Source organism: Lampetra planeri, chromosome 4 (genome assembly GCF_965212315.1).
Source record: "Lampetra planeri chromosome 4, kcLamPlan1.2.h2, whole genome shotgun sequence".
Classification (NCBI taxonomy): Eukaryota; Metazoa; Chordata; class Hyperoartia; order Petromyzontiformes; family Petromyzontidae; genus Lampetra; species Lampetra planeri.
The window spans coordinates 26,059,178-26,073,131 of record NC_136110.1 but is presented as its reverse complement, the minus strand read 5'-3'; positions in this window follow the sequence as shown (position 1 = coordinate 26,073,131).

Sequence of the window (13,954 nt, the reverse complement as noted above, 5' to 3'; positions counted from 1 at the left end):
TACCCCTTCCAGTGTTAGGGAGCGCTACGCACTGTATAGTACCCATTTGTTAATAAATACGTGTTGCCTCCGTCAAACGTCTCCTGCGCTACTTACGCCGTTACACTTGTATGAAGGAGGATTGCTCCACAACTTTCGCCGTCGCCTGATGATGCTCATTGCAATTACTGGCGAAACGTCGTACTAGAATTGTAAATGGAGTGGGTTTAACTCTGCAACACACCGGTGTGGTTTACTGGTAACGAATTGGCACGTATTGTTTACGTGACAAACCTTACTAATTGGCTTTGTCGGGCGGTGGTGGGTTTAACGACGCATTTGTATTGACGCGATCTAACCAAAAAAAACCTCTATTATGGATAATATTGGTCGCGAAAGCCGACGTGTTAAACTGATTAAGGGGCACGTTTTGTAAAGAGAGTGAACACGTGGACATTTTCCACAAGGGGGCCTACAAGGCTCTGCAAAAGCTTTTGGAAAACTGAGCTTAATGAAAATGAATGCACAAAGGTGGCCAAATCTGTTAATAGCGTTTGTTGTAATGGTGTATATTACTTGCTGAATAGTTAACTGTGGATAAAAAAAAAACAATCTCTAAGGAATGTTAATATTCCAAAACACGAATGACATCACGAGAATGTGTCCACGTTTCTGATCCATATGTCACAGCAGGTAAAATACACTGATGAAAAACTTTCAAATTTTTGCACATCGATACGTTGATTCTTGCTATTAAAATCAGTTTTCCAAAAACACTCCAACCTGCTCTCATCTGCTCGTTTCTTTCACCTTTTTTTACCTGCTTTACCTGTAATCATTGCCCTAGGTAAATGCTAACTTTGATTGTGTTTCCCTGTCGCGTCCCTCGTTCCATACTGTATCTGAACATTTGGACAAACCTTTTCCCGGGCCAAATATGAACTGACAATTTGACAAGTGTAACGTATTGAATGGAATTGCGTGTGTCAAAGCCGCGTATGCGCGCGTTTATGTATGTGAATGCGGTTTTAATACAGCATCAATGTCACCTTTAATTTGGAGTAAAAACTGACAAGTCATCACTACTGGCTATTTACAATTACCATATGTCATCCGCGTGATTAAATCGCAAAAAGGGTCTTTGCACACTGCATTGTAAAATGGAACTGCTTGGCCAAAGCTATCCTTACCTCCTACATTGCTCTGCCCTTGCCACCATCAACTAGAAGCAATCAAAATCCTGCCGGGTTTCACGAGCTTCAGCATATAATTCCCAAATCTGCACAACGCCATGAAATGTTGAAATTGCTCACACACACACACACACCTCTGACTATTTGATTTTCCATTTCGTAGCCGTATCTTACAGTGCAATCGGACAGTGGCGGCGCAATGAGGCACTGGCATTTTGCTTTGGAATAGAAGTTATTTGTGATAGCCTGCACACCTGTGGCCTTCCCAGATACCTCGATCATCTTGGCAGTGGTTACTTATTGTTTGTGAGTGATATGACCGCATCAACCGCCTGCCATAAGTCATCGACCAAAAGTAAAAATGGCACCTTTGTACACTGTGTAAACAAGTAATAATGTGTACTCTTAGGTTTTTTATTATTATTTATTTTTACCTACGTGACTTTACCGAAAAAACCTAAGAGTATGAATCCTTGCAGTCACGAAAGCTTCAAATCTAGAAAAAAAAGTAATAATGTGCACTGCAGGACAGCTCTCCAATACGTTTTCACCTCTGTTGTTCGGCGTTGTGTCCAACCACTGGCGGAGCCAGTGGGGGGGGGGGGTGGCACGTGCCCCCCCAATGATCCGATCGAAATCCCTAAAATTTCGAATCCCTAATTTCGATCGGATCATTGGGGTTTATAAGTAATACATCGGCATTTTGCGACCCCCACTGCCACTGTGTCGCATATTATTATGTGCCAGGGACTCTATCAGATGATAGGACAATAGTCTGAGTCCATAATTGGCAATAAGTAACGGCAAAGCAGTTATAAATGACTCACAGAATTGTGCGCAGTTGCGTATACAGTACACGACTTCCCTGAAGGCATTCACCTTCAGCGAGCACGATGCCGATCACACAACGCGGTTCCAATTCGATCCTCGATCGGTGGCTGCACCATCGCCGCACACGCGTCGAATAAAAAGCAAGGGACAAGTCTTTGCTTACTAACAACTCCTTACTTGCTCACAACTCCTCTATCATTTTTCATTGCTGGAGGGGTTGCCCCCCCCTACCTGAAAATCCTGGCTCCACCATTGTGTCCAACGTGTTGCTGCAAATTCTGGGACCTTCTGCAGGAATTGAATACGATTACATTGTTAATCTATCATGGCATTTCAAAATTCTGTAAGGACCACATATGCGTGTCCCTTTCCGGAGAACTTGAACTTTGACATATGTACCCTTCATGCCACAATGACTGTTATGGTTAGGAGAGGTGTGTGGGGGATTCCATCCAGCAGTGAATTTACAAAGGGATGAACTTTATGTTAGATTATAAAACATAGACTCTGTGAATGGGGGATCGGAGTTGTGTTGGGTTGCGCAGTCTGCTAGGTTGGATTCCAAGCCAGAGCTAACGCTTGATGTGTCAATCTTAATTTTGGAGCTTTCGTGACTGCAGGAATTATTCTTTGGTTCTTTCGGTAAAGTCACGTATAAAGATAAAATAATAAATTTAATAATAGCATACTACGACGTTTCGATTGCAACACAAGCAATCATCATCAGGTATAAAAGAAATAGCAACAAAAATCTAACCAGAAAACTATAGACAGACATATAAGCAGACAGACATCATGAAGATACACAGAGAAAGAACTCGTATCGGCACAAAGAGAGAGGTCGTCTCTGTGACGGGGCCTTAAATGTGTCGTATCTGAACCTTTACAAGCACCGCACAGAGCTGCTCCAATTTCACCAATCCGTATTGACCAGCGTGGTGAAGTATGGTCAACCAAACCTTCCATGATAGACACGGCATGGGGAGGCCTTCGCCCAGCAGTGGATTGAAAATGTACTATAAATTATGACTAACCATTATAACTGATTATTGCATATATTTAATTAATATCAATGATACATTATACTTAAAACGTAATGTATATTGCAGGAATCCACAACACTGTGGGTTAGTTTTTTCAACATTCAATAATATTGCTTTTAGAAATGATATTTTATCGGACTAATAAAAAAATAACCTGAAGTAAAAGAGTCTGTAGTCTGAAACAGCTGTTCATTTGTTATGATGTTATGCAATTCAGCAGTGTGGCCATAAGCAGATGTTTTTCTGTTATATTTTATCTCACAGGAACAGCAAATATTTGCCTTCTCACTTGGGCTCATAGGCTGCACTAAAGCAGTAATAATTCATAACTTTGTGAGCGTGTCATTTCGAGTGACTGATAAAGTGTGAAGCGTATTCGTTATTCATCAACAAACTTCAATTAAATTTCACGAGTCGGGATGGCCGATTCCAATATTTTTTTTGGAGTCGATTTAAAAATGAATTGATTTCGATTACAAAAAAGCCCCCTAAAAAACTAACTGTTTTACAAACCCTTTATTTTTAATGTATTATTTCTGGATTAATACAGCATTAACAATTCAAGAATTATACGATTAAAACGAACTATGTACAGAAACAGAATAAACATGAAATTACGGTTCTGAATATCTTGTAGTACCTGCATGTTAATCAAATATCATTATAATAATTATTATTATACTGTACCTACATATATATTGAAAACTATAAACATATAAAAGTAATAAGCAATAAATAATCACAAATTCAAACGAAACTAACGACTTTATAAAAAAAACAATAGCAATTCACACCTATAACAATATATTTTGTAAAGCTGACCAATAATCAATACACGCAAGAACTATGTACATACTAACCACCTCCCACCCATAGTTTATCCTTGGCCTACAGATTGTAGCATAGGAAGAGAGAGAGTTACGTTGGCTTGTTTGGCCTTCAGTCGTGAGCCTCTCTGTGAAACATTTCTCCACGGTGGCGAGATGTTAACTACCTCGCCTGGTACACGTGAGGTCGTGGGTTCGATCCCGACCCCGACACCCGCTGTATATTTGCTTTTTCGATTGAAAGCTTTCGTGACTGCCGGGATTCATCTTCTTGGTTCTTTCGGTAAAGTCACGTAGAAGGGAAATATTAAAATAAAAGTATGTTTTCTTTTAATTATTTTATTATGTTATATTTTCTTTTTATTATTTTATTATTTCCCTTCTACGTGACTTTACCGAAAGAACCAAGAAGATGTATATTTGTTAGTTTGCATGATCTCTCTACCCGTGGTCGCGTGGATTTTTCCCCGGATTCCTCCGTTTTTTCCCCTCCACATTTAGAATCAACATCATGCGTTTAGAGCATTGGCTGCTACACATCTGCACATGATGAGGCCACTTTGTTGAGCTATCATTTATGGTCAGATTGCTTCTTATAAAACGAGCGATTGAGCTCAGTAGGCATTGCCTGGTGAAAGAAAAGAAAAATTGAAGTTCGTTCTATGAACTCAAGTTCAGGTTTGGAGAATTCCCTCCTCTTACTCGACACATGCTGATCTGTCTGCCCAAAGGCCACTGGTCTTGGAAAACAGGATCACGTACCAATCTGTGCATGCTTTCCCCTTTGTCTAAATTAGTTTTGTACGTATGTTTTCCATTAAAATATTTAATTAAATTGGTGCAGAGTTTTTCCTCATTAAAATATGGATCTTGTTTGCACCTGTACTTCGCTTTTTCCCGCGCACCTTACTCTCCCATTATATTTACACTGATTTGTTTTTCATTTTGTTTGTTTCGTTTATGACAGTAAAACTCCTCGTTTGTTAGTTGTACAATATCCCTGTACTCGTTCTCTGCAATGTTGACGTTTTTAGTCTTTATTTTGTTGTTGCCGTACTCACGCCCGTGTAAAATCGGCGGGCAATTAAAAAAAACAAATTTTTTAACGTAAGAAACAAAAATCGCATTTTTATAGTTTAAAGTGCTGTTTGGCTCTGATTTACTCTAAGGCCAATGCCCTCGGGAGATTCAACATCCCAACAGGGGTGGTGGGGTGTGGGAGTCAAAAGGACACCCAACTTTAGAAGCTATGAAGGGCATTGCTGCGATAACCCTTTCCTATTATAAACCCTTTCCTATTATAGGGCCCCGTTGATGCCCACCAGAACGCCCACTACTTTGCAACGGAGACAAAATCCACTTGGCAACCCCATGAGGTCGGGATTCCTCCCCTAGCGATGGGTGCTGATAGCAGCTCGCCCACTGCGGGGACCCGAACCGAATGCCAATTGCTCGAATCCCAGTGAGACGACGGAATAGATATAGAGAAGGGATACCGATGCAGTCAGATAAGACAATTTTAATAGAAGAAGAAGGGAAGAAAAATGGACGTGTAGCGATTTGAGAGAAGAGAGATGCGGATAAGACAGAGATGGGAGAGATTCGTTAGCTTTTGTGTTATGTCTAATTGTATGTCCATCATTGACATCCGGAAGGGATGATGGACGATGGACAACACTAGCAATAGCGGGGCAGCCAAGGGATGCAATCCATCCGAGAGAACGTTCACTGAGGAGACAGACAGAGGAGGTTCACTGAGGAGACAGAGCGATGAGATGAGTTTGCATAACAGGGTCTTGAAAGGTGGTCGCTTTTGGAGGCCTTCGTCTAGCAGCGGATTGATCACGGCTGATGATGATGTCTATTAGGATTTATATCTGATGCACCCCGTTATTTACATAAATCTGTGTCGCTTTCCGCTGCAAATTTGCTTTGTATACTTATGCCTCGTATATACCTGCCAACCCCTTATCAGTGCCCACCTTATTACAGACCAATTCAGACCTCATTGATCACACCCGTGCCCCTTGTGAATCTCAACGTTCATCCCACAAAGTCCCATCGCGAGGGAGAAGTGCCCGCATCAAAACGTCTGCACGCCGTATGGACCTGAAAACTCAATGTCCACCCCGTACAAGAATACGGGCTAAAACCCGTATGGATGTAACAGCTATACTCATATTCTTAGTTGTTTTCGGTAAAGTCACGTAGGTAAAAAAATGTTTAAATTAATAAATGTAAAATAAAAATAAAATAAAAATCACGACGTTTCGGAGGCAACACAAGCCTCCGTCTTCAGGTGGCACGTCACAGCCACGATAGCTGTGACGGTGCCACCTGAAGACGGAGCTGTGACGGTGCCACCTGAAGACGGAGGCTTGTGTTGCCTCCGAAACGTCGTGATTTTTATTATTTTATTTTAATTTTACTTTTATTATTTAATTTTACTTTTTTACCTACCTGACTTTACCGAAAAAAAACCTAAGAATATGAATCCTTGCAGTCACGAAAGCTTCAAATCTAGAAGCTATACTCATGCCACCACAGATATCCTCACTGCATTGGGCCCTCTTGTCCCCTGGACACCCCGCGTCTCGCCGTGACATCCTCTGTCGACTGTTTTCCCATTGCCTCCTAGAAACCTGAAGCCACTCGACTCCAGGCGCGACACGTCGCCATTCATTCAGCAGCTTCCACGATTTTCCAAAATAACCCGCAAGTTATACAGCACACAAAATCGGCGACGACTGTCAAGTGCAACGTGGTCCCTCCCCCCCTTACGTGTTACACTTGACATTGACGGCGATCACTTGTACCGGCTTAAACAGTGGCGCGACGTGCTATAAACCACGGTGGACTGAGTTGAATTCCCAACCACGGCGAACATCATTTGGCAATTGAGGACTCAGCTGATCCTGAGGTCTGAGGCCATCGCCAAACATGCTGATGAGTCTGGTCAAATAACATTGCGTGGGGAGGCCCTCATGCAGCAGTTGCACGCCACAGTGCCGTACATAATCTGTGTTCTTATTATTTTTCGATTTAAAGCTATCGCGACTGCAGGGATTCATCGTCTTGGTTCTTTCGGTAAAGTCACGTAGAAGGGAAATAATAAAATAATAAAAATAACACATAATAGAAAAAAATGTGCCGACCTTTTGAACTGTCATAGTCTTCTTCTTGGTTCTTTCGGTAAAGTCACGTAAAATGGAAATAATAAAATAATAAAAATAAAACATAATAAAATAATTCTCACGACGTTTGGGCCACAACGCAAGCAGCCGTCCTTATGTGAAGAACAAGTCTGTCTTATTTTATTGTTTAATTTTTATTATTTTATTATTTCCCTCCTACGTGACTTTACCGAAATCGAACTGTCATAGTCTTATTCATTCCGAACTTTGTAACGAATACGACGCGTTCCGTATTATCACCAAACAACCTGTGATGACGACATCTTTTTTCTAATGAGTCCTGGCAAGATGGCAGCAGTACATCAGCTCCAGGGCAAAACATAACCTCCAAGCAAATGGGCAGAATGTTGGGTCTAATTGGGTCGTATGAGGGAGTAATGGCCATTATTTCTGATTGAGTGTGGCTCAACTGTTTTGTGCTGAGACGAGTAAAGTGCTGCTTTATCCTGATGCGGCAGTGACCCTCTCTGATCTGCTACGACCCCACGTTGCTGTGACCTGCCCAGCTGAGTCTTCGTTGGTCTACTTCGCCAAGAGGCAATGCGATTTGTTGCTGAATTTGCCACTGAATCGGTGCTCATCTCTCGTTTGCGGCCCTGAGAGAGTGGTTGAAGGTCCGCATGCATATGGCGGAGTCAATAATGTCCGTATGACAACCACTCACTCAGTGGGAGTACTTCTAGATTTGAGGCTTTCGTGACTGCAAGGATTCATACTCTTAGGTTTTTTCGGTAAAGTCACGTAGGTAAAAGTGAATAAATAAGTAATAAATAATACAAATAATAGACATAATAATAGAAATAAAATAAACATTTTATTTCTATTATTGTTTCTATTATTTAGAAATAAAATAAAATATTTTATTTCTATTATTATTTCCATGATTTATATTTATTTATTTGTTTATTTATTTATTTTCCCTTACGTGACTTTACCGAAAAAACCTAAGAGTATAGTGGGAGCACTCTTCTCAACCCCTTCCGATTGCAAGCCGTTCACTCTTTACCGCTAAGCCACCTGCACGGCTACTTTGTGTAACTGCGGTGTTGCACATTGCGATGCTCAGTCATCCTGATCAACACGAATGATATAATCGTGTCTTGCACCACACAGCGAGGATCGGCATCATGACGCAAAAGTCTGGTGCGCAATGGCTTGATATGCGGGCAGCTTAAGCAAATGTATAAGCAAATGATATCCAGGTTACACTTGTGATAGCAAGGCCATTGCATGAGGTTTTCTTGAGAGATAAAAATTAATCAAATAAGCGTGCCATAGTACGTATGACCGAAAATATCACTTTGGGGGGATAATCTGTTTGAAACATTTATGAAATGTGAAAAAAATCAAGTGTGTTTATTAAAGAGACAGTATATATGCAGAGCTTTCCAACAATGGTGGACGGTTCCATAGTAGATACTGCCCATGGTGCACTGATATAAAGTTTTGCCCTGGGTGGTACCGACCAACTAACCTCCTTGGGTCATGGGCTACTCTGTCAAATGGCCCGCACCATCCTTGAACGCAGTGCACCACTTTGGCCTGCTTACTGATGCTATGGCCATGACAAGTGTTGCTATGACTTGTACCGATATGTGTGATTTGCATTCCACTTATACGGTTAGCCCTTCGCGAATATAGTCTACACTGTGAAGTTAGGTCCCGCCAAGCATTACCTTAATTTGCCTTGTCAAACACGTGCTGCACTGTACCAATATGGCCAGCACTGTAGCGCTAAGCTTTAGCCTGCATCAATTGCTATTTGCACTTTGTGACTATAATCTACATTTCACTGAGACCTGCCGAGGTCACCATTGGCTCACATCTGACACCTGTGGCTTGCAAACTATACGTCTTGCTAGGATCAGCGTTGCATGATTTTTGATTATCATGTTTTTTTACACAATGCTACATCACAGTTTCCCCCCTGCCACCAATACGGCGTGTCCTGAAACGCATCAATCTGTTTTCATCACCTTACTAATCTATGAAGCTATTTGTATTTTACCAGGTAAGGCCCATTGAGCTACATATCTCTTTTTCAGGAGCAACTTGGCCAAAAATGATATCTCAACGAAGCAGCTTATCTTGTGGAATTGTATAGCAACCAAATACTCGAAATGCATGATTCTAAATGTGGAGGGAAAGCCCAGAGAGACCCATCGGAAAGCCCATGCAACCAGGGGGAAAAGATGCGTACTCCAAATATACAGGTGTCAGGGTCGAAATCGAACCCACGACCTCCTGCATATCAGGCGAGGGAATTAACACCTCGCCACCGCGGCAGAGTGACAGCCAATGCAGCATCATGTTCAAAACTTGCCACAAAAAAACAGATTGCTTAATTGGGAAAACGACTTGGAAACATTGCCCCGCTACTGGCAAGATTGTGACCATTGTCAGATTGGTGTCATGTACACATTGTGCCACATAGGGAGAGTTACCACTCGGATTCCCCTAGGCTACACTGCCACTGGGCATTGGAATGGATGAGATGAGATGTGATGCAAGGCCCTTTGAGTTGCCGAGACATTTACACAATCTATTCTGTACGGTACATGCAAATGCTTAGCCTCATGTATGTGTAATAACAGCTATAGTGGGTTCACGTGGGGGATTGGCTTGCCGGTCCTGCTTGTAGCCAATAAGGGTCGAGATAGGGAGCGTGGGGCCGGCGTGATCACGGCATGTCATCAGGGGTGATTGGCCCAGCCATTGGGGCCCCAGCTAATGGGGATCCGGATAAGAGGCGTGGTCCCGGGAGTGACAGGGAACCATCGAGAACGGTCGAGATTGCCCATGGAGGATTGGCTGGGGGGACCACGTGACGAAGGGATTAAGAGGGAGGAGAGAGGGATGATCGAGAGGAGACGGGGAACTGAACGGGGTGAGAGCCACGCGCGAACGGGGCTCCGGGTGCCACGTGCGCGGTGGGAGTTGTGGGAGTCTGCCGCTCTCCGTTGTCTGCCAGCAACGGAGCGTGTGGGAACAAGTGTACCGTGAAGTGAAAATAAAGAAGACCGATTCCGAATCCGTCTCCGGAGAATTATTACATATGTATGAATGTTGAAACTTATTTCGCGCTACACGTAGCCAACCGTGCTAATCGGAGGTATGGTACATCGGAGGTGCAGTCCAAGAATTAACCACTTTGGAAGACACAATGCCCAGATGGGCTTTCACCTGAAATTATATAAATGATTTTCTTTTCAAATTTCTGCGATTCACTCTCAAGCAATCCACTCACTGAGAAGGGGATCTCTCCCCCCCTCCTCAATGCAAGAAATTATAATCTGCCCCGGGTCCATCACCTGACATCACCAATCACCCAACTCCACCGTACATTTGAGGCCCTCTCTTAAAATTTCAACATGTCCTGAATAAGGTCAATTGGTCAATATCTAATACACCTATATAACTTGTATAATTTTTTGTATATTTTTAATATATTTTTTCAGAAACTTGTGGAATTTTTTGTATTATCCCATCAACGTATTTCACGCGTTCTACTTACACAAAACAAACACTTAATATTGCAAACCACAATGCTAAGATAGTAGGAACAACTGGACATTAGAATCAACCAATTTTTTTCCGTTCATGACTAAGGCACACACAGGTTGGTAATCAAGTTCTCTCCCGGTGAGACATTGTTATGTACCTTGCAACACATTCGAAATAACCGTCCTTTCTGGAACAGTCTTAATGGAATAGACTGTGCTTTCACAAGGACACTTCCATACTACCCTGCTCCTAGTGTTGGGCTGTGAGCCAAGTAATAACCTCCCCGATTAAAATAAATGGAATAAGCCAGTTTCACTGATAATCTATTTCACCCATCATCCATGTGGAGGCACGGCAGTGAACGTGTCTGTAGTGTATGCATGTTGAATCTCTTTCGCACTGTACGTAGACAACCATGCTAAACGGATGTGCGAGCTAAAGACTACAAACTAAACACAAATAGCAGTTATGTTTGTATGTATGTTGAACTTCTTTCGCTCTGTACGTAGCCAACCGTATCTGAACGCACAAACTAAGCACAAAAAGCAGTTCTCAAGAAATTAGTTTTCAATCTAGATTTAAAAGTCCATCGCTCAAGTAGTTTCTTAACATCATATGGAAGAGCGTTCCAGACGGCCGCAGAAACGCATCTGAAAGCACGCGATGCAGTGACGGTCTTTGTTCGATGGTTAGCCAAAAGCTGCTGCGAGGATGACCGAAGTTTGCGTGATGGTTCATGCTCCTTGACAATAAAGGTGTCAGTTTTGTACCAGTTAAAAGGGTAAAAACCTACTATTATATTTTGCCACTGGTAAAAGAGATCTCATAGTGTAAATGTTTACCCCGAACTCTCAATACTCTGATATTGCACTGTTTTTGAGTTGTACGCCTTCTGGTGTCATCTGGCCCTACACCAATGGGGACTAGGCTCTAAAGAAAGCCGTCTCGGGTGTGGGCCAATCAACTTCAAGGACAGTGCATATTATTATCCTTATCAGAGTTGCTTCTTTTTGTTTGCTTTATTGACTACTTGTGTTGTGGTCATTGCAAACATGATGCCTTGAATAAAGGTGTCAGTTTTGTACCAGTTAAAAGGGTAAAAACCTACCATAATAAGATCAGAAAGGTTGATTTGTGGCAACCGCTTTCTGTGTAATGAGGTCGCACTTATGAGTCCTCGTAAAGATGCAACTGGTATATGGTCGCAATTATTGCACTCTCAGCTCTCATTAGCTCGTGGCAAGCACAAATCTACGTACAGAATATGCGTAAGATTTCAATAGTTTTAGTTATCAACGTATTGTTATCCAGGCCAAAATCCAGCAGCATTTGTTTAAGCAAGCAAACTCTGGACTGCTGGGTCTCATTGGCAGTCACTCTCGTCATACAAATACTGCTGGGTTGTCAGATGTTATTGGTAAGAACACTCCATCTACGCAATGGGACGCTATTCATTACAAAAATCAATATCCAAAAGTGTTTACGATATTCGTTGTTATAGAGAATCATAGGTTTCCACGTGCGAATTCAACATGACACATTTTTTGCGGGGTTTATTTTATCTTCACTAAGAAGTGCTGACACGGTTACTTGGTATACTGAAAGCTGCAAATAGCAGGTCAGTATTTAGTCTGCAGGCCATGTCAGCACTGCAGCCAAAATATTTAAAAAAAACAATTTTGCATGCCACAGCATGAAGCCTAACCATATAAATGTAGTGAACCGTAAATTCTTGAAGTTTTAACAGTGCGGCATTACTATACATAATTTTCATTCAACAATTTAAGGACAAAAACATTTTACGCTGTCATTTCTAAACTTGACATTTCTCTCGAAGTAGCATACAATTTTATTTTCTGCGGGGAGGGGCGGGGGGCATGTAGCAGCATTTAAACATGTTACGGCAGCTGGGAAGACAGGCTTCTCAGGTCGCGAGAAATGACTTGTCACTCGAGCGAAGTCGAGCGACTCGCTGCCGTAAAAAAATAGCAATAACAAATTTGAGAACCATTTGTAAAACCGACGAGGGTTCATCCTGTTCGCAAAGCAGGTGTCTGAAGTCAGACAATTTCAGCCGGTTGTTTATGGCTCGAGGTTCCTGGGGCACAGGCGATCAGTCTACATTCCCTGGTGGGAGGTGACGGTGAAGGAGTAAGAAGCCCTGTTTGGTGCGGTACAGCCACAAGCAGATTATGGTGACACCCCCCCCTCCCCGACTCACCACCGTGGCTCATGGTTTTATAAATGTGCTCGTGTGAGATATGGGTCATGTCTCAATTGCAATGGATATTCGGGCATTTACGTACAAAATGAATTGACCTAAAGTGTATAATTAAAAAATGCAAATGTATAGGTAACGGTTGAATGCATATTTTGTTCTGCAGCTATTTAAATTTACAATCCTCTGTCAATCCACTGCTGGATGAAGGCATCCCCATGGAGTGTCCATCTTGGGGGTTGCTTAACTATACTTCACCATGCGGGTCAGGGCGGATTGATTACGACTGGGGCCCGTACCAGTTCGGATGCCATTCACCGCTGATGTTAGCCGTGGCTAGGAATCTAACCCAGGTGGTCCAGGTTCATAGTCCAGTGTGCTAACCACTGCACCACCAGTCCCTACACATATGTTATACACTTGCTGTAATATTCACAAGGCACTTAACAATGCATCAATTGAAATGGATTTTTGTATGCTCAGTACATGGGTCTAACCGTGCATGGAACGTAGATCATTTTAGATTGGTGTATATGCTCGACGTAATGGGTTCTTGGGACATCTACAGCTAACAGAAGCACTATCTACATTCACCACCATGGGAAATAATAATTCTTGAACAAAATCGTGACAATTCATCAACTTTAGTCAAATTACGTATGCCTAATATCACAGTACATGTAAAACAACTGTAATTATAATAATTTACAATTTCAATCTGCCAGTTTTACACAATTTTCACATATGTAGTTTGTTACTTGACAACAGTTAATGTCTACACATATATACAATATGGCCTTTAACAGACTGTTGGGGCAAATGCTGTTAGCGAGCACCCATGAAAGCCAGCACGACACACGATAAGGTGGGTGGCCAGCACCACGCCCGGGCCACCTCTGTCTCCACAGTGGCGATGATTACACACCGCACCAGGTACTCATTTTAGGCCGAGTCAACCTAGAGGATGCCCAGGACCTGTTCAGATGATCACTGATCTTGGTGGCCGTGACGGGGATTTGAACTGGGGTCTTTGGGTCCGTAGTGCAGCACGCTAACCACCTCGCCACCCTCCCCACAATATGCATGTCTGTATGTATACCCATACAGTGCAAGAGAACGCTTTTAGGATTACAGGGAAGAAATGGGTTCAGGCCGGTAAACACAA